The sequence below is a fragment of the Mustela nivalis genome (assembly GCF_964662115.1).
Source record: "Mustela nivalis genome assembly, chromosome: 2".
In the NCBI taxonomy this organism is placed as follows: Eukaryota; Metazoa; Chordata; class Mammalia; order Carnivora; family Mustelidae; genus Mustela; species Mustela nivalis.
In genome coordinates, this window is record NC_139021.1 from 124507118 (window position 1) to 124526339 (window position 19222).

Below are 19222 nucleotides of genomic sequence, written 5' to 3' on the forward strand. Positions count from 1 at the left end.
CACTCTGGCCACAAGATCTCTTGATGGTACAGGGTCAGATGTTCTGTTCTCCCAAGGACAGGTATCATGTAAGGAGTCGCTTTCTGAATGCTATATAATCCTCTATGAATGGAATGACCTTGCTTTAGAATCCCAGGGGTCTACACTGTTATTTTCCTAGGAGAGAGTGCCATAAACTCCACATGGAGGTGTTTAGCATCACACATACTTCTATTATCATAGGGTCTGCCAAGCCTTATGGTGCAAGTGGCAGGGCTGCTTGCATTGTAGCGTGGATCTGTTACAGAGCCCTTTTGTGCTGTTGGCCCACACATAGTACAGAGACCGAAGCAGTATTCTCAAGTGTGGAATACACTGCAGCAGAACCCAGAAATGCCTACAAAACACAGTTCTTCTTTCTTAGTGGTGGGAAAAGAAAGATGGGATAATTTGTTTGTTTGTTTATTTTTTCTTTAGAGATGATGCCTTGGCATGACTTAAGACTTTTTTGGTCTTGAAAAGCTTCACAGATTTAATGTCTTACCTTCTTAAAGTTTGTCTCTCACCCTCTGGAGCACATAGATCTTATTCAAACGTCTACTTAGTTGCTGCTTTTGCTTATCTGATCCAATAAACATGACATCACCAAGGTAAGGGACCAATGTGATGGTCTATCTCTGTTGTAAAGATAGCCCAGAGCCCTTTAGATTACTTGGTGACAGTGAGAAGGAGAAATAACAAAGCCCTGGGACAAGAATGTCCATTCTCCAAAAATGAGAAATATTTCTAATCTTTCTTATTGATGAGGCTGGAACAAATACATTCATCACCGATGACCACACACTGGTCTACTCATCTGAGGTCATGGTAACCTGCCCTAGCAATGACATCATATCCAGCATCACACTGCCATTGAGACTACGGTTTGTCTACAGCTGTGTGGTCCACTGTTGACCACTGGAATCCATTCAGTTTTTGTTGGGGTTCGACTGGTAAACTGGGGGGGGGGGAGGTAGATACCACCAATCCTGTATCTTTTATATATTTAAGGATATTTAAGGATAACCCTAATTTCTGCCATCCCTCCAGGGTACAATGTTGGTTTTAATTCACAATTTTGAAGGGGACTAGGGAGGCAGTTCCAGGGGATTCCACTTGAAATTCTGCTCTAAGATAACTTTAGCTTCTAGACCAAAGAAACAAACGTGATGGTTCTGCCTACCACCAAGTACATCTGTTCCAGTTATATATTCAATATCCAGGGGAATGACCACGGGGTGGAACTAGCAGACCCACTATGGGTCACACAGAGATAAGATTCCATATATTACCTGCTCCCTAAACTCATGCTAATCCATGAAGCTACTTTTTTCTTCTGAGCCTAGATAAGAAACTTAGAATCCTTCTCCACAAAGTGCTCTGGGAAATCACTAGGAATTAAAGCTGATACTGAACATAAAACCTATAGACCACCTCTAGACTAAAAGTTCCCTTCTTGTAGCCACAAGCCATGACTGCTCAGAGCCACATATGGAGAATCACAAACCCACATTGACCCAGTGATTCTTAGGTATCACCAGCAGGACCATGAGGACAACTGCTCAGGCAGAAGTCACAAACTGTATCCCAATTTTTCCAATGCCTTCATCCTCTCTGCCTTTTGGCAGGCTAGGGCCAGGGTCCCAACCATAAACTTGGGCTCCAGCCCCATTTATCCCTAACCTGGCCTAATAAGTAACTCTTCGGTAGAGGTGGCCCTCAGGCATGCTAAGCAATCAGGCCGGTTGAAACTATCACATAGAAAACCAATTTTAGCACAAGTCATCATCTCAGTGCAAATGAGCTCTGATCTTTGCTTGTCCTTAATAGCCCTTTTGTTTTATAGGAATTAAGTCTTTTATTTCCACAAGCAACATAAAGACAAACCACCCTCAACCAACCTCTCGTGCCCTCACCATTTATCATGATCACTTCCCCTCTTCCCAACAAACACACACTAATAAGAAATCACCTGACCACTAAGGACAAGAGTAATAGTCCTCTTGCACAGCCCATCTGAGACTTTCCCTCCCAAAGCTCTCCCCTCCCCACATATCCCCTTATGCCACCTCCCTGTCTTTCAGTAGCTCGTTTTATATAATGAGGGTTTTGCAAGACCAACCCCATGGTTCTTAAAATAATCTACTGTCCTCATTAGGGTCTACCTTTTAAGGCCCTTTAACTGTTTTGAAATTCTTAACACTGTCCTTGTTCCCTGATTTGTCAGTAATGCTGCCAGATACAACATATCGTTCAATAAATCCTACTGCTTGTCAAAAATAGCAACTGAATTCTCCATATTGCCAACTCAGAGCTTGATCTCCTGAAGCCCAGACACAAAAATACATTAAGCTCCACCAGGTTCAAATTGCATTTGGAGATCTTTGGCTGAAGCTGCCCGTTCCCAGGACCCTAAGGCCTAAAGTCAAGCATTAGGTGAAAAGTATGCCAGAATATAGGACATCAGGTCTAGAAGAGACCTCAAAGATCATGTAGCCCAGCCCCCTTGTTTTACAAAAAGAGAAAGTATGCCCAGGAAGGTTAAGTGATTTACTCAGGGTCATCCAGCAACTTAGTGACGAGGTAAGAATTAGAACGCTTGCCTGGTGGGCACCCTACACACATGCTTGCACCTGCCTATCACCTTTTGTTATTCCAAATATTCACAGCACATTCTCTTCAGAGGGCCTAAGGGAAAAATGGGGCCAAATTTCCAATACCAACTCTCCTCTGGTAATGTTATAGGTTATATGCTAACATCCTACCCAATAAGCATTTCCATTCCACCTTATTTTCCCTTATCCTGAAAGAATAAGAAAATCCAGTTGGGGCAAATTTTGTTTGTTTGTTGTTGTTGTTGTTTTTAATTTAAGTATCAGGTTTTGTTAAGGTCATGGGCAGTGTAGAAGTTACAAGAATAAGGGACAGGCTGCTGAATTCATGTGGCTTGGGGCACCTACTGAAATATCTCCTTGGCTCAACATACTCCCAATTGCTGGCTATGGTGTCTACAGAAAAGATGCTTCAGGAACTAAGGAGTGTTAAGGGAGGACCTCCCTGACAAAGCAACAGTTGAACAGAGACCCAAAGGAGGTGAGGGGCCAGTAGGGTGGGTATCTGGAAGAAATGTTTGTTGCAGGCAGAAGGCATGGTATCTGCAAAGGGTATATGGCCAAACTGAGCAGAAGGAGCCAAAGGGAACATGGCGGTAAGAGTAGGATTGGGAAGGGTGGGGAGCAAATCACACAGGGCCTTAACAACCACTTGAAGAACTTTGGATTTTACTACGAGTGATGAGCCATCTGGGTACTTAGAAAAGGGAGGGGGCGTGACACGATTTGACTTACATGTGTAAGGAACATCTAAATAATGAGAGATCACTTCACACTCACTAGGATGGCTGGCTATAAGCAAAAAGTCAGATAAAACAAATGTTGGCAAGAATATGGAAAAAGTGTAACCTTCATACATTGCTGGTAGAAATGTGAAATGATGCAGTCACTTTGGAAAACAATCTGGCAGTTTTTCAAAAGGTTAAACAGAGAGTTACCATATGACTCAGCAATTCCACTCCTACTTATATACCCAAGAGACATGAAAACATATGCGCATGCCAAAGCTTGTACATAAATGTTCATAGCAGCATTATTCATAATAGCCCAAAGTGGAAACAACACAAATGTCCATTAACTGATGAACAGATGAATAGAATGTAATCTATCTATAGAATACAATATTACTTGGTAATAAAAAGAAATGAAACACTGATCCATGTTATAATATGAACCTCAAACACAGCAGGCTGGATGAGAAGAGCCAGTCACAGGGGATCACATACTGCATGATTCTGTTTATACAAAATATCCGAAATAAGAAAATTAATAAAGACAGAAATGAGATTAGTAGCTGCCTAGGGACTGGGGGTGGGCAGGGAAGGTGACAATGAAATAAGAAGCGGCCACGAAATGGTTTGGGGTTTCTTTGGGGGGGGTGGGCAATGACAATGTTCTAAACTTTATTGTGCTAACAGCTTCATGACTCTGTAAATAAACTAAAAGCCATGAAATTGTACATTTTAAATAGGTGAATTTCACAGAATAGGTGAAAATATTTCAATTAGGCTGTTATAAACAGCAAATCAATCTATCATTAGGATAAGGGTGGCTTGGGTTAAACAGAGTGTCACAGTCAGAAGTGCAGAAAACAATTAAGAAACAATCTCTGAAACAAGGTATTAGATGATTGTAGCTGGGACCAAGGTAAGAAGCAAAGGTGGGAGAAATCAGTAAGTATTATATACCTTCTGAAAGATGAGTCCATATCTTTCATTCTGATGGATTAAATATGAAATAGGAGTTAGAGGTAAGTGTCATTTTGGAGTCTAAGCAGATGATAGGGAGAGTTAGTATGGACTCTGAAGGGGTCACTGCTGGAGGAAAGCCTGGAAGGTCGGGGAGACCCATGAGACTGGAGTTTACTCTGGGCTCTGTTAGCTTTAAGATCCTATTAGACACCGAAGTGGAAGTGTTGAGTGGGCACCTGAATCTGACATCCGAGGAAGAGGTCAAAATTGGAAAAATAAGATAGGGATGGTCAGCATTTAGATATTATGAACGATGAGATGGAATATCACATGGAGCATGAGATCAATACAGAAGCTAAGAATTCTAAGGGCTGAGTCCTGGCACTACGCCAGCATTCAACAGTTTGGGAAATGAGGAGAAAGCCTCAAAGGATATGCAGAAGGAGTGACTATTGAGACAGGAGGAAATACAGATAAATAAGGAATCTTGGGGCCTAAGAAAGAACGTATCTCAATGAGAAGAACTGATCGTCATGTCAAGTACTTCTGAGAAGTCCAGGAAGTTGAGGACTGAGAATGGACCAATGGGCATAGCAGTTAGAGAACATGAGAGTGACCTTCGCAGAATTAGTTTCAGTGGCCTTAATCTGGAGGCAAAAAGACTGATCAGAGTAACTTCAAGAGAGAACAAAAAGAAGAAAAAAAGCATAAAGACAAGTTGTTCAACTAGTTTTTTCATAGAGAAGTTCTAAAAAATGAAGTGGCAGGTGGAAGAAGTGTGTGTCGGGAGAGTTTCTTTTTTTAAAATGTGAAAACTTACAGCATGTTTGTATGCTGATGGGAAGTATCCGGCAGATGAGTAAACAGGGAATGTTGGTGATATAGGACAAGAGGAGACTCCGTGACAAGAGTCAACTTCTCCCTAAACAAGAGAGAAAAGTGGAGGTCTGGCACCCATGATGGGGATCCATCATGGATCCAAGCCATGGATCCAAGAGCATGGGCTGCCCATCTACCGAGAAAAGAGGCCAGAGAAGGCAGCAGCCAGAGTTAGGTAGATGTAGAAACTGGAACGTGAAGACATCTTCTATTGATTGCATCTGTGAGACAAGAAGCAAGGTCATTAGCTGAGAGGGAAGAGGAGAGGTAGGGATACAGCATTTTGAGGAAGGAGAAGAGGGAAAAAATCTTCCTCTGGGAAGAGAGGGAATGACCATACCAGATATTTCAGTGGCTATGAATTAAAGTGTTACTGTTCATCATGTATGTTTTCACTGGCCACATGTAATTGTATGGGTACAATCAGAGAGTGGAACTTAATCAAGGCTGAGGTTTTCCAGAAGTACTCTCTCATTACTCTATGAGGAGGAAGAGGGTGAAGTCATTAATGGGATGTAAAAAAAAAGGATTATAATGATGGCCCAGGGACTCTAAGCTAGTAGAGTGAACTGAGGACATGGAGGAGATTGAGGGGCAGTGAAATGTTGGTGGGAAAATGGAGTGTAGGTCCCAGTGGGGAAGAAAAAATTTGGAAGCTTAAAGGAGGGAGAAACACATTAAGCCATTATCAGATATCACCACCTCTGCCTGAATTCATTGACAGGCACTTGTTAAATTAAATTAAACTTTAATGCATTAATACCATCGGCAATGTTACATGGTGTATTAGTTTCCTGGGGCTGCTTTAACTGGGTGGCGTAAACAACGGAAATTTATTGTCTCACAGATCTGGAAGCTAGAAATTCTAAATCAAGGTGTTGTCAGAATTGATTCCTTCATAGGGTTGTAAGGGAGAATCGGTTCCATGTCTTTCTTCTGGCTTCTGATAGCTGTAGGCATTCCTTGACTTATGGATGGTATACTCCCTGTGTCTTCAATAGTCTTCCCTTTGCATGTCTGTCTCTGTCCAAATGTCCCCTTTGTATAAGTACATGTCTTATTGGATTAGAGCCCATTCTCATGACCTCATTTTAACTTGATTACTGCTGGAAAGACCCTGATTCCAAGCAAGATCACATTCTGAGATGTGGGGGAGTTAGGACTCCAATGTATTTATTTGGGGGGACATAATTCAACCCTTAGGATACCCATTGGTATCCTAAGAAGTAATATACATAAAGAAAAAGAAGTAATATACATGTTGAGGACATACAAAGCAGGTGTATGTGCCAGCGGGATATTTTAAACTGAGAGTGGTCAAACTTGAACCTAAAAAAAAAAAAAGACAGTCTTTTCCAGTTGTTGGATGTTCATTTGAACAGGTACCAAGTCATCCATTACCATTTACCTCTACTGGTGGCAATAGGAGGGGAGGGTACAGAAGTGGGGAGTGATGGAATAGGGAAGCCAGAAAAATTATCTGGATAATGGTCCAAACAGAGGCCCTGGAGAAAAATCACACAGAGGCTTTTAGTCCCCAGCTAGGGACCCAAAAAACATTTCTCCACCAGAGTCTGAAGCTCCTTTTCCTTCCTCATCACTGTCTATGAAACAGGTTGGCCATTCTGTTCTACAGGCCCATGGATGGACTGGCATTCTCCCAGCCTTAGGAAATGTCATGCTCACCACTGAGTCACAGCAAACCACATAAGCCCTCAACACAAGGCACTCCTCTCTCTGAACTAAAGCACCTGGCAAAACAAATGCAGCCCCAGGGTGCCTGGGTGGCTCAGTGGATTAAGCTGCTGTCTTTGGCTCAGGTCATAATCTCAGTGTCCTGGGATCGAGCCCCACATTGGATTCTCTGCTCAGCAGGGAGCCTGCTTCCCCTTCTCTCTGCCTGACTCTCTGCCTACTTGTGATCTCTCTCTCTGTCAAATAAAATAAATAAAATCTTAAAAAAACAAAACCAAAAACAAATGCAGCCCCAGAAGTGACCAGTAGATTTCCAAAGACCTTGTTGAAAATATACAGGAAGCAGACACCCAGAGTCTGGACCCCTACTTGTGGAGGTATTTGCCAGAAAATCTACCTAAATTGGGATCTCATTGGAAAAAGTCAGGCAATCTGGTTCACCAGACTTCTAGAATTATGATTATCCAACTAAGACCAATGAGACCCATTGATCGGCTGCCATTTCAATGGAAGAAAACCGGTCCTGATTTAATTTATAGCCATACGGATTATTTATTACTATGTGGACTATTAGAGGTCACTAAATTTTAGTCTTCATAAATTAAAGTCAGCGCATTACAAGTGGATCGAGGATGCTAATTCATTGCTCTGCTAACAAGTTTGGCTCCCAGACAATGCTTGGCGACATTGCCAACTCCAACATAAGCCAGGCGCACACAGCTGGAATTCCCACAGGTTTCAGGAAGGATCCATTGTTGTCAATGTACTAGCAGTGCTGTTTTGGGTTGGTTGGTTGTGGTTTTCAAATTGTTGCTATTCTTGTTTTTTAATTACAGATTACTGTGGTTTCATTATATCATTATTAATTGTGTTTGTTGTCAGTTGTTTGGTAAACCCTACTGTATGTAATGGTGCACATTTGCACCAAGAGTATTTTAGGTCTATAATTATCCAATAACTAAACTTCAAGGCAAATATGAATCATCCAGACTATTGGATGAAATATTGGATGAAATATGAATCATCCATCCATTACTTCTATAGCAGATTATATACATACATATTTATAATATGTGTGTGTTTTATATATATACATGTATGAATACATACACATAAATATGTGCATATAAGCATACATATGTAATATATTTACATAATAAGTATTCCTTCCAAATTTGCTTGTACAGTGTCATTTTGTTGGTGATAAATATTTGTGCTTTTTATTTATATAACTTCCATTATTGGGTTATTTTTGTAGGTGTAGGGCTTTCTTTTATAATAAGGAATCATATATTTATGTATCTTATCTTCTCTTTTATGATAAACAGTAGGTTTTTAAGTTGTAAGGAATGGATTAGTGACACTTTCTTATTTTGTTCCTCATATAAGAGGATATAATGTCCTGCTTTTGTAGGTGTATTCCTTGCCAGGATTTATATCTGAGGCATCTGAGAGTTGGAAGCCTTGGCACTTGTGTGGGATGACAGGTTGGCAGAGTTATTGAGATGGATATGTACAATAAGGTGAAGCAGTTTAGAGCAAGGGCCAGATCAAATCCTGACCCTACATTCTAGTGATATGACCACAATAAACTTTTTCAATCTGAGTTCCAACTTCCTCATCTGCAAACTGAGGAAACAGATCTACTTCACAAGGTTGTTACCAAATTAAATGAGATGGAGCATGCAAAATCCTTAGCACAGGGCTTAGCTCCCCCAAATGGCAATATTTTTATTGCTGGGGTTATTACCATCATTAACATATCAGCCAGGATGGGCTAGTTTATACAGGCCTAACAAACAGCACACAGAGAAAAGCTCAGTGATTTCTAATAGCAAGATTTATCTCTTGAATTCACTCTGTATCCATTGCAGGTTCGCTGCGGCTTTGCTCCAACTCACGTGTGCTCGGGGACCCAAACTAGAACATTGCTAGATATTGTGGCAGAGGAAAAAGAAAAATGTTGCTGGCTCTTAAGGCTTTTGCCCAGGAGCCATGCATCACATTGGCCCATATTTCATTGGCAGATGCAAATCATATGGCCACTTGTACGTTTAACAAGGTGGAAACATGTAACTGCCCTGAAGGTCCAACAAGGAAAAGGGAATATTTGGGGAGCAGAGATATCATCAACCATACTATTACTAACTCAAAGACAAGGGGAGGCAGTTAAATAATGAAATGACCCATCGGAGGTTTATTCATGGAACCATGAGTGGAAATGAATGGTATCAAGTCTTGGTTACCGAGGGCATGATCCCCACTTCCTCAGTCTGGGAGTTGACCCAGGTTAACTGTTAGGGTCCAAACTCTCTGCCAGTGCAATACAAGCTATACTGAACAATCATCTGAAAGCAGACCCTACAATGAGGGCACCTCTCCAAATCTCTCTTATATTCAGATCTGCCTTCTGCTGCCATTTCACAAATGCTCAGAGCAGTGAGTTCCGGCTGTCCTCACCACTACTGCCTCACTTCAGCCAGGTTCTCCCCATGCCAGAGCTACTCCAACACCTTAACAAATGTAAAGTGCTCTCCCCCTCTCAGTTTCTCTCCTCCCCTGCTTCCTGAAGTGGCAGGTCTTGTTGAACCATAAATGTCCCCAAGGAATAAGTAACTAAATTATTTGTGTGGAAGAGGGAGGAGACACATAAAAAGGTAGTACAATTTCCTGAGAGCTGAACTTAGAGAAGCAAAATTATGTCCACTCTCAGGAGATTTGTTTCTACATCCATTATGGGCCTACCACGAGCTAGACTGGAAGCTAGACTGGGCATGTTCACATCTCAGTCAGCTCACAGTCTCAGAGTTAGTGGCCAGTAACTCAAAGGAAGGATTTAGGGATGGGAAAGCCAGGGGATGGGAAGCTGAGTCAGGAAGCAGACCTATACTTAGAGCAAATCAAAATTGGATCTTATGTCAGTTAGCAAACATAAAAAAACACACCCAACCATGATGACCCTTCCCCCAAAGCCACTCAGATGCAGGCCCATATTTAAAGACTGATACTTGGGGGTCTGACATTTCCTGGTCTCTCCTGAATGATGAGGATGAATAGATTAAATCCCCCCCAAATTCACAAGCCAACTTGGCAAACTGTCTAAAGAGTCACCTGGACAGCATAAGAGATCTAGTCTAGACCTCACTCCAGGAAGCCAAGATGGTATTTTTGTACCCCTTTAAAGTATGAAGTTGAGACCCATTGAGATAAAGACATGTAGAGAATGAGTGAGGCTCTGGCCTCCTGTCTCTATGCAGGAGCTTCCAACCATTCCTCTGCTACCTGCGGAAACCATGCCACAGCTATGTGCCACCTGCCGTATCATAACCTAATCCTTTTAATATTGAATTACTCTTTTTAAACCGAACTTAAATGTAATCTTTTCCTAAGCAGTAGTAGCTGTGAACTCACAGTTTTGATGTGCTAATGATTTTGCATGATATACTTGAAAATAAATAACTATTAAAATATTTTTTAAATGAGTCCATAAACCCCAGGCCCCACAGGTGATGTGCACACTAAGCTCAGAGGATGAACTCTGCAACCTGCTGCCCATGCAGAGTCCCACTGTGTGTCTCTGTGAGGCTGGCCATGCCTTTATTCTTTCTCCTATTCTTCCTTTATCCGTAACACAGACCCAAGCCAAGATTGAATGATTGATTGATTGATTTTTAAATTTATTTATATTTTACTCAGAGGTGCTTCAAGGAATGATTTTGACAACTTTGGCTTCTCTGGTAGACTCCTGAATTTCTTTTTGAATGTTTGGCTCACCTGAACACCAACATGTACGTTGGGGGATTCCACATCTTATCAGCCCCTCTCACCACAAAGTTGATACAAACTCTACTGGACTTCCTGCAGTGAGGGCACAATCATGTAGTTCAGACTCAGCTCATCTGATGATCTCACATGAGAATATGAATTCAAAATCTGGTCACACGAAGAAGTGCCACCAAGAGCCCATCTACAGAAGGTGGCAGACACCCCCATCCCTCTCCTCAACAAGTTCATGATCTAGAGCGTTCCAAACAGATGTCATTGGATAATTGTAATATACTTAAATAGCTATTCTAATTAGGACAGGGGCAGAGCACTCGATGCAGAGGTTATGGGAAAAATCACCAGGGAGGAGATGTTTGTGTTGACTCACGAAGGATGGGGTTTCCTAAGACAATAAGGAAAAAGGTAGCTCAATTCATGTTACCTATTATTATTACCATTCGTACAAGATTTGTGTCACACAGGCATGGATTCAAGTCACAACTCCAGTAGGAAGGTTACTTTCTTCATCTGTAATCTTGCCCTATTTGGTTCTGCAAAGAATAAGTAAGATGATTTAAGTAAAACACAAACTAAAATACTTGATACATAAGTTCTTCATAACTGTTCTTTCTCTTCCCAACTCTACTTTTGGTTTTGGTTTTGGTTGGTATTTTATTTTTTTGTTTTTTTCTTTATTGGAATACCTTTCTCCACTCCATTTCCAACCTAGAAAAAAATCTACCTATTATTCAAATTGTATTTGAAATACTGCTTCTTCTGTGAAGCGATTACTTACCAAGAAGACATAATCTTTCCTCCTTTGAAATTCCTTTAAAGTTCATCTTGACCTCCATAATGCTTTGTTTGTCGTTGGTACATGTTTGTTGAGATAAATTAAATTGCCCCCCATTCTGACTCCTATTCATAGTCTTAATGTCTGCTTAGTTGTTTTGTTCATTTGTTTGTTTTTTCAGTTCTTTCCATGTGCCCAGCTAGCATTATGGCCATGACAAGGCAAAACTGCTTTTTTAAAAATACTTGTCCAGCAGTTGGGATAACTAAACTACAATGTGTCTTTGATCCCAAGATTCTGCATGTCCCTCCACTCTTAGCCGGTCTTGTTCCAAACCTGTTTTCTTCTCTCCACATGATACATAGCTACTGCTCCTTCCACATACCAGAGAGGGTCATAGGCACTTGGGATATGTCAGTGAATAACACAGACCTTGTTCCTTGTCCGTGCTGTGAAGGAACTTATACTCCAGTGTGGGGAGAAGGTGAGCAATCAAATGATAACACAATGACAATGACAATGGTGCTACAATGGAAAAGTACAGACAGACTTGTTCTAGGCCCAGTCTGTCTCTTGTCTTGCTTCACCTAGCCACTCCACCATCTTTCCTTCCTCTCCACTCTCATCCCAGTATCTGTAGGTCTGAATTCTTATCTTTAAGGCTCAGCTCAGTGCCATCTTCTTCATGAATGTAGAGAAAAACATGTGCACCATGTAAGCATACAGAGAGCTTTTCATATGCAGCTTCTCACCCATACTACAAGCTCCTGAAGACAGGTCTTCACACAATTCATCTGGGTGCCAAGACCTCCCAACAGAAAGCCAAGAAAGAAGCACTCAGTAGCTCTTTATGAAATGAGCAAATGGTCCTCCCCTTGTCCTGCCACATTGTACCTAAGGAACGCCCCCATCCATACTCTTTGTAGGAAACCTGTTCTATTTCTGCCTCCATTCAGGAATATATTCTTTACAAAAGGTAAATAAACACTTGCCATCCAGAGATGCCAAGAACTTAGAACATTCTACATCATGATTTCCATGGTAACTGAAGTTGTGCGTAAAGAACTCTGCCATGACAGCATCTTAATCCAGAAAGGCTGAGCATTTTTCAAATTAATTCTGCTACTCTGGCCATAATGGTTACCTGGATTGCAAGCTACTGCATACATCAATACTCTGCATTTTTAAGCCCACATTCACCATTCCACTGCATAGCCACCACGAATGTTAAGTACTACTCACCAACAGATCATCTGAAGTTGTTATTGGGGCCCTGGACCATCAAGCCAACACTTATTGCCATTAGGAAAGAAACAGAAACTTATAGGACATTAGGCTAGGCTATACACACATTATTCCTCAGTTCCTACAGAGCTCACGACTTTTCACCATATATTTGATTTTTATCTTAGGTGCTATGCATAAACAGAACCATAGGCACTGCCATGAGAGCTGGTGAAGGTGCACGCCTCTGTTTATTTGGGAAATGTCAGAGCTGTAGGGTTTTAATTACCCTGAGCTGGTAGAGATCAATTTGAAAAACAAACATATTAGTAAAAAATCAAGTGCTCTTTTGCTGCCAGAGGATTACAATTGAAATCATAGCATCCTAGAGCTTTACAGCTAGAAGAAACAAAAACCAGGGGGAGCCAAGCCCTTCATTTTATGGGTTGGAAAACAGAACCCCAAAAGTTGAAATAGCATGAACCTTGTTTAAGATCTTGGATTCTACTATGAGATCTTGCTCAAATCCCAGGTCCATGACTTAGCAAATGACCTGGAAAGTCACTTGACCTTTCCGGGCCTCAGTGGCCTCATCTGAAAAATGGGAACAGTGATAGAGTTGTGAGGATTAAATGTGATAATGGATGTAAAGTGCTCAGCGTGGTACCTGACATAGTCAATAATCAAAACTATGAACTTGGAGGCTTAAGTGGGTAGAAGAAGAATAAATGAAACAAGATGGGATTGGGAGGGAGACAAACCATAAGTGACTCTTAATCTCACAAAACAAACTGAGGGTTTCTGGGGGGAGGGGGTTTGGGAGAAGGGGGTGGGATTATGGACATTGGGGAGGGTATGTGATTTGGTGAGTGCTGTGAAGTGTGTAAACCTGGTGTTTCACAGACCTGTACCCCTGGGGATAAAAATATATGTTTATAAAAAATAAAAAAATTAAAAAAAAAAAAAAAAACTATGAACTTGAGTCGTTATCATCATCATCATCAACATCAACATCAACATCATCATCATCGTCGTCGTCATCACCAAGGTCACAAGGCTTATTAGTAACATTGTTTTTGCCTGAACTAATATGTCCTTACACATACTGAGTTTGTTTTTATAAAGAGTAAGAAATAAAGATAAGTCTTATCCCAATAATCATACGGTCCAAATTAGTTTCCAAATCAACTTTTACAGTAATTCAGTGTTCTCCAGTGCTCACTGAATCTGCCAGTAATTGTACGTTCTACATTGTCACAGTTCTGGAAATACAGTTCACTCAGCATGAATATATTCTTGTCCTGAATGTGTAGCCACTCGATAACTATGATTTGCCAAGATGTTTTACTTTAAAGAGTACAAAATCTCAGTATATTTGGCTACAATTCTTTTACCCTTTCCAAAGGCCCCAACTTAACAAAACACGATGCTCTTTGTGGCTTGATCTAAATGGATAATCCGTGACTCAGAAAAAGATGATTTCAGAGCATGACATGCAAATGCAGAATTCATGGCTGTTTGTTTAAAATCTGGGCCCTTTTCCTTGACTGCATTTACTATAATTAGAAGACTAGCTGTTCTCACAAGGGGTTACAAACACACCATGGGCAATGTTATATGTGCGATGCCAGAAAAAAGATTAATACATTTATGCTGAAACCGTCAGCCCCCAACACAACTTGCTTATCTAAAAAAAGAGAAAGAAGGGCACCTGGGTGGCTCAGTCAGTTAAGTGTCGGCCCTCAGCTCAGGTCGTGATCTTGGGATCTCTGCTCAGCAGGGAGCCTGCTTCTCCCTCTCCCTCTGCCCAACCCCACTGCTTGTGCATGCTTGCTCTCTCTCAAACAAATAAATAAAATCTAAAAACATAAATAAAAATTTTTAAAAAAGAGAGATTCCAGAGAAGGAACACACTAGGAATTTGGATGAGATTAATAGCCAGCCAAGAGAAGAGAACTGTTTACTAGATTCTCCGTAGGATGGTGGGAGACAAGAATGGAAGGACTGGACTGTGTGATGATCCAGCCTAGAATAAAATCATGCTTTCAGTGGCAGATTTAAGTTTTGTGGGGTCCAAAGCTCACATAATTGAGGAGAGACTCTTTGAGTAAAATAATACCAAGTTATAAATAAAAACTACTGGGACCTCTCCCAGAATCTTACAAAGGGCCCTGGCAAGAGAAAGGGCCTGAAGCTTAAGCTTCATTACTAAATCTGGTAAATAGTAAATAGTAAAGTTGATACCATTTTCACATAGGTCAGATTTAGTAAATTGATTAACGGCTGTAGAAGTTGAGGAACTATGGTTTGACTCCTGGGTTGACCATTTATAGCTGTGTCTGTCACTTTAGGCAAATGTCTTCATGTCTCTGATCTTCATTTACCCCAACTAGCGTTGGTGGTATAGTGGTGAGCATAGCTGCCTTCCATTTACCCCAACTATAAAAAGAAAAAATAAAATCAACTTTGTATGGTTATGCAAATTTTTAAAATTCATGTAAAATACTGAAATAAGCATCTCACTAACATCTAGCAGGTGTTCCCAAAATAGTAATATTGTTTTTATTTTTTATTTCCTATATTCCTCATCTAGTTCACATATTAATCCTTTTGGTACACTTCTAGAAAATAAGGTTTTCCCCTTCATTGTCAACCTTTGATAATCTAGGGATTACAATTGTCTAAGCCTATATCTCTTGCTTCTCTCTTTTGATGCCTCACTTGTTCTCATGATTGTTTTACCCAAAAATGAGTAGGGAGCAGGGTGAGAAATGGAATTCGAATTAGCTAGTTAGGATCCTGGAAAAAAGAAAAAAAAAAAAGATACCTAGTGTCCCAAGTATTTAATCCCTTGGCCCCAGGCCAGTTGTTCTAGATCAGCCATTCCTTCCCTGTAATGGTCACAGACCTCGGGGAGCAGGGGTGGGATGCAGGTACACATGTGTGGGCTTCTGCATCTTGTTCCTTCCTTGGTCAGGTTGAGAAGATGGAACATGAGACTGAGAGGTTTTCCAACTCTATCCTTTCTCCTGGAGATACAGACAGTGTCTTCAAGTTTAGAAATAAGGACATGTCCCTACCTTTCCACAGTTTGCTATTGTTGACATTGCTGCCATAAACACTGGGGCAAACCATGTGAGACTCTTAACTCGAGGAAACAAAGTAAGGGTTGCCGGAGTCTAGGTGGATGGAGGGTCTGGGGTAATTGGATGATGGACATTAAGAAGGGCACTTGATGGAATGAGCACTGGGTGTTGTATGCAACTGATGAATCATTGAACTCTACCTCTGAAACTAATAATACACTTTATTATAATACTAAATATTACTAATAATAATACTAATAATACTGTTAATTACTTGAATTTAAATAAAACTTTTTTTAAAAGAAAGAAGGACACAAATTTTTCATTGAAAAAGAGCAGCCTTACTTCCTGGGGGTGTCAGTCTCACATTTCGGACTCCGCAGGTGGAGACAAACTTCACCTCTGCAAGGAGACACATCATGTAGATTTGAAGTCACGTTCCACTACTGACTGCTGGTGGGACCTTGGGCAAGTTAGTTTCAGGAGATGTAACAATCGCACCTACCTCCCAGGATTCTTTTATTTTTTTATTTTTTTTTATTTTTTATTTTTTATAAACATATAATATATTTTTATCCCCAGGGGTACAGGTCTGTGAATCGCCAGGTTTACACACTTCACAACACTCACCAAAGCACATACCCTCCCCAATGTCCATAATCCCACCCCCCTTCTCCTAACCCCCCTCCCCCCAGCAACCCTCCGTTTGTTTTGTGAGATTAAGAGTCACTTATGGTTTGTCTCCCTCCCAATCCCATCTTGTTTCATTTATTCTTCTCCGACCCCCTTAAGCCCCCATGTTGCATGACCACTTCCTCATATCAGGGAGATCATATGATAGTTGTCTTTCTCTGCTTGACTTTTTCACTAAGCATGATATGCTCTAGTTCCATCCACATTGTCGCAAATGGCAAGATTTCATTTCTTTTGATGGCTGCATAGTATTCCATTGTGTATATATACCACATCTTCTTGATCCATTCATCTGTTGATGGACATCTAGGTTCTTTCCATAGTTCGGCTATTGTGGACATTGCTGCTATAAACATTCGGGTGCACGTGTCCCTTCGGATCACTACGTTTGTATCTTTAGGGTAAATACCCAGTAGTGCTATTGCTGGGTCATAGGGTAGTTCTATTTTCAACATTTTGAGGAACCTCCATGTTGTTTTCCAGAGAGGTTGCACCAGCTTGCATTCCCACCAAAAGTGTATGAGGGTTCCCCTTTCTCCGCATCCTTACTAGCATCTGTCATTTCCTGACTTGTTACTTTTAGCCATTCTGACTGGTGTGAGGTCATATCTCCTTGTGGTTTTGATTTGTATTTCCCTGATGCCGAGTGATATGGAGCACTTTTTCATGTGTCTGTTGGCCATCTGGATGTCTTCTTTGCAGAAATGTCTGTTCATGTCCTCCATTTCTTGATTGGATTATTTGTTCTTTGGGGGTTGAGTTTGCTAAGTTCTTTATAGATTTTGGACACTAGCCCTTTATCTGATATGTCGTTTGCAACTATCTTCTCCCATTCTGTCAGTTGTCTTTTGGTTTTGTTAACTGTTTCTTTTGCTGTGCAAAAGCTTTTGATCTTGATAAAATCCCAATAGTTCATTTTTGCCCTTGCTTCCCTTGCCTTTGGCGGTGTTTCTAGGAAGATGTTGCTGCGGTTGAGGTTGACGAGGTTGCTGTCTCTTCAGAAAGCCTGAACAGACCCATAACCAGTAAGGAGATTGAAACAGTCATTAAAAATCTCCAAACAAACAAAAGCCCAGGGCCAGACGGCTTCCCGGGGGAATTCTACCAAACATTTAAAGAAGAACTAATTCCTATTCTCCTGAAACTGTTCCAAAAAATAGAAATGGAAAGAAAACTTCCAAACTCATTTTATGAGGCCAGCATCACCTTGACCCCAAAACCAGACAAAGATCCAATCAAAAAAGAGAGCTATAGACCAATATCCTTGATGAACACAGATGCGAAAATTCTCATCAAAATACTAGCCAATAGGATTCAACAGTACATTAAAAGGATTATTCACCACGACCAAGTAGGATTTATTCCAGGGCTGCAAGGTTGGTTCAACATCCGCAAATCAGTCAATGTGATACAATACATCAATAAAAGAAAGAACAAGAACCATATGATACTCTCAATAGATGCTGAAAAAGCATTTGACAAAGTACAGCATCCCTTCCTGATCAAAACTCTTCAAAGTGTAGGGATAGAGGGCACATACCTCAATATTATCAAAGCCATTTATGAAAAACCCACCGCAATATCATTCTCAATGGAGAAAAACTGAAAGCTCTTCCGCTAAGGTCCAGAACACGGCAGGGATGTCCATTATCACCACTGCTATTCAACATAGTACTAGATGTCCTAGCCTCAGCAATCAGACAAAAAAAGGAAATTAAAGGCATCCAAATCGGCAAAGAAGAAGTCAAACTATCACTCTTTGCAGATGATATGATACTATATGTGGAAAACCCAAAAGACTCCACTCCAAATCTGCTAGATCTTCTACAGGAATTCAGTAAAGTGTCAGGATATAAAATCAATGCACAGAAATCAGTTGCATTTCTCTACACCAACAACAAGACAGAAAAAAAGAGAAATTAAGGAGTCAATCCCATTTACAATTGCACCCAAAACCATAAGAAAGCTAGGAATAAACCTAACCAAAGAGGCTAAGAATCTATACTCAGAAAACTATAAAGTACTCATGAAAGAAATTGAGGAAGACATAAAGAAATGGAAAAATGTTCCATGCTCCTGGATTGGAAGAATAAATATTGTGAAAATGTCTATGTTACTTAAAGCAATCTACACATTTAATGCAATTCCTATCAAAGTACCATCCATCTTTTTCAAAGAAATGGAACAAATAATCCTAAAATTTATATGGAACCAGAAAAGACCTCGAATAGCCAAAGGAATATTGAAAAAGAAAGCCAAAGTTGGTGGCATCACAATTCCGGACTTCAAGCTCTATTACAAAGCTGTCATCATCAAGACAGCATGGTACTGGCACAAAAACAGACATGTATATCAATGGAACAGAATAGAAAGCCCAGAAATAGACCCTCAACTCTATGGTCAACTAATCTTCGACAAAGCAGGAAAGAATTTCCAATGGAAAAAAGACAGCCTCTTCAACAAATGGTGCTGGGAAAACTGGACAGCCAAATGCAGAAAAATGAAATTGGACCATTTCCTTATACCACACACGAAAATAGACTCAAAATGGATGAAGGACCTCAATGTGAGAAAGGACTCCATCAAAATCCTTGAGGAGAACCTCCCAGGATTCTTGCGAGGGTTCAATTACATATGTATGTAAAACCCACAGTATAGCTCAGGGCTAGAGGGGAGTGGGAGGGAGGGAGAGAGAGAGAGAGAGAGAAAGAATAAGAAAAAGTCCCAAAGAAATTCAAAGCATTCAGTTGTATCTCAAAGTATGAA

At 40.6% G+C, this 19222-nt stretch overlaps 1 long non-coding RNA gene across 1 annotated transcript in view; it reads right to left on the reverse strand.

Annotated features, from left to right (window-relative positions):
* The window catches only part of LOC309856559, a 41689-nt gene that overhangs the window by 9273 nt on the left and 13194 nt on the right, over positions 1-19222 (reverse strand). Inside the window, exon 2 of the long non-coding RNA XR_014307269.1 lies at positions 11116-11211. This is a non-coding gene — a long non-coding RNA (uncharacterized lncRNA). The remainder of the gene's footprint in view (positions 1-11115; positions 11212-19222) is intronic.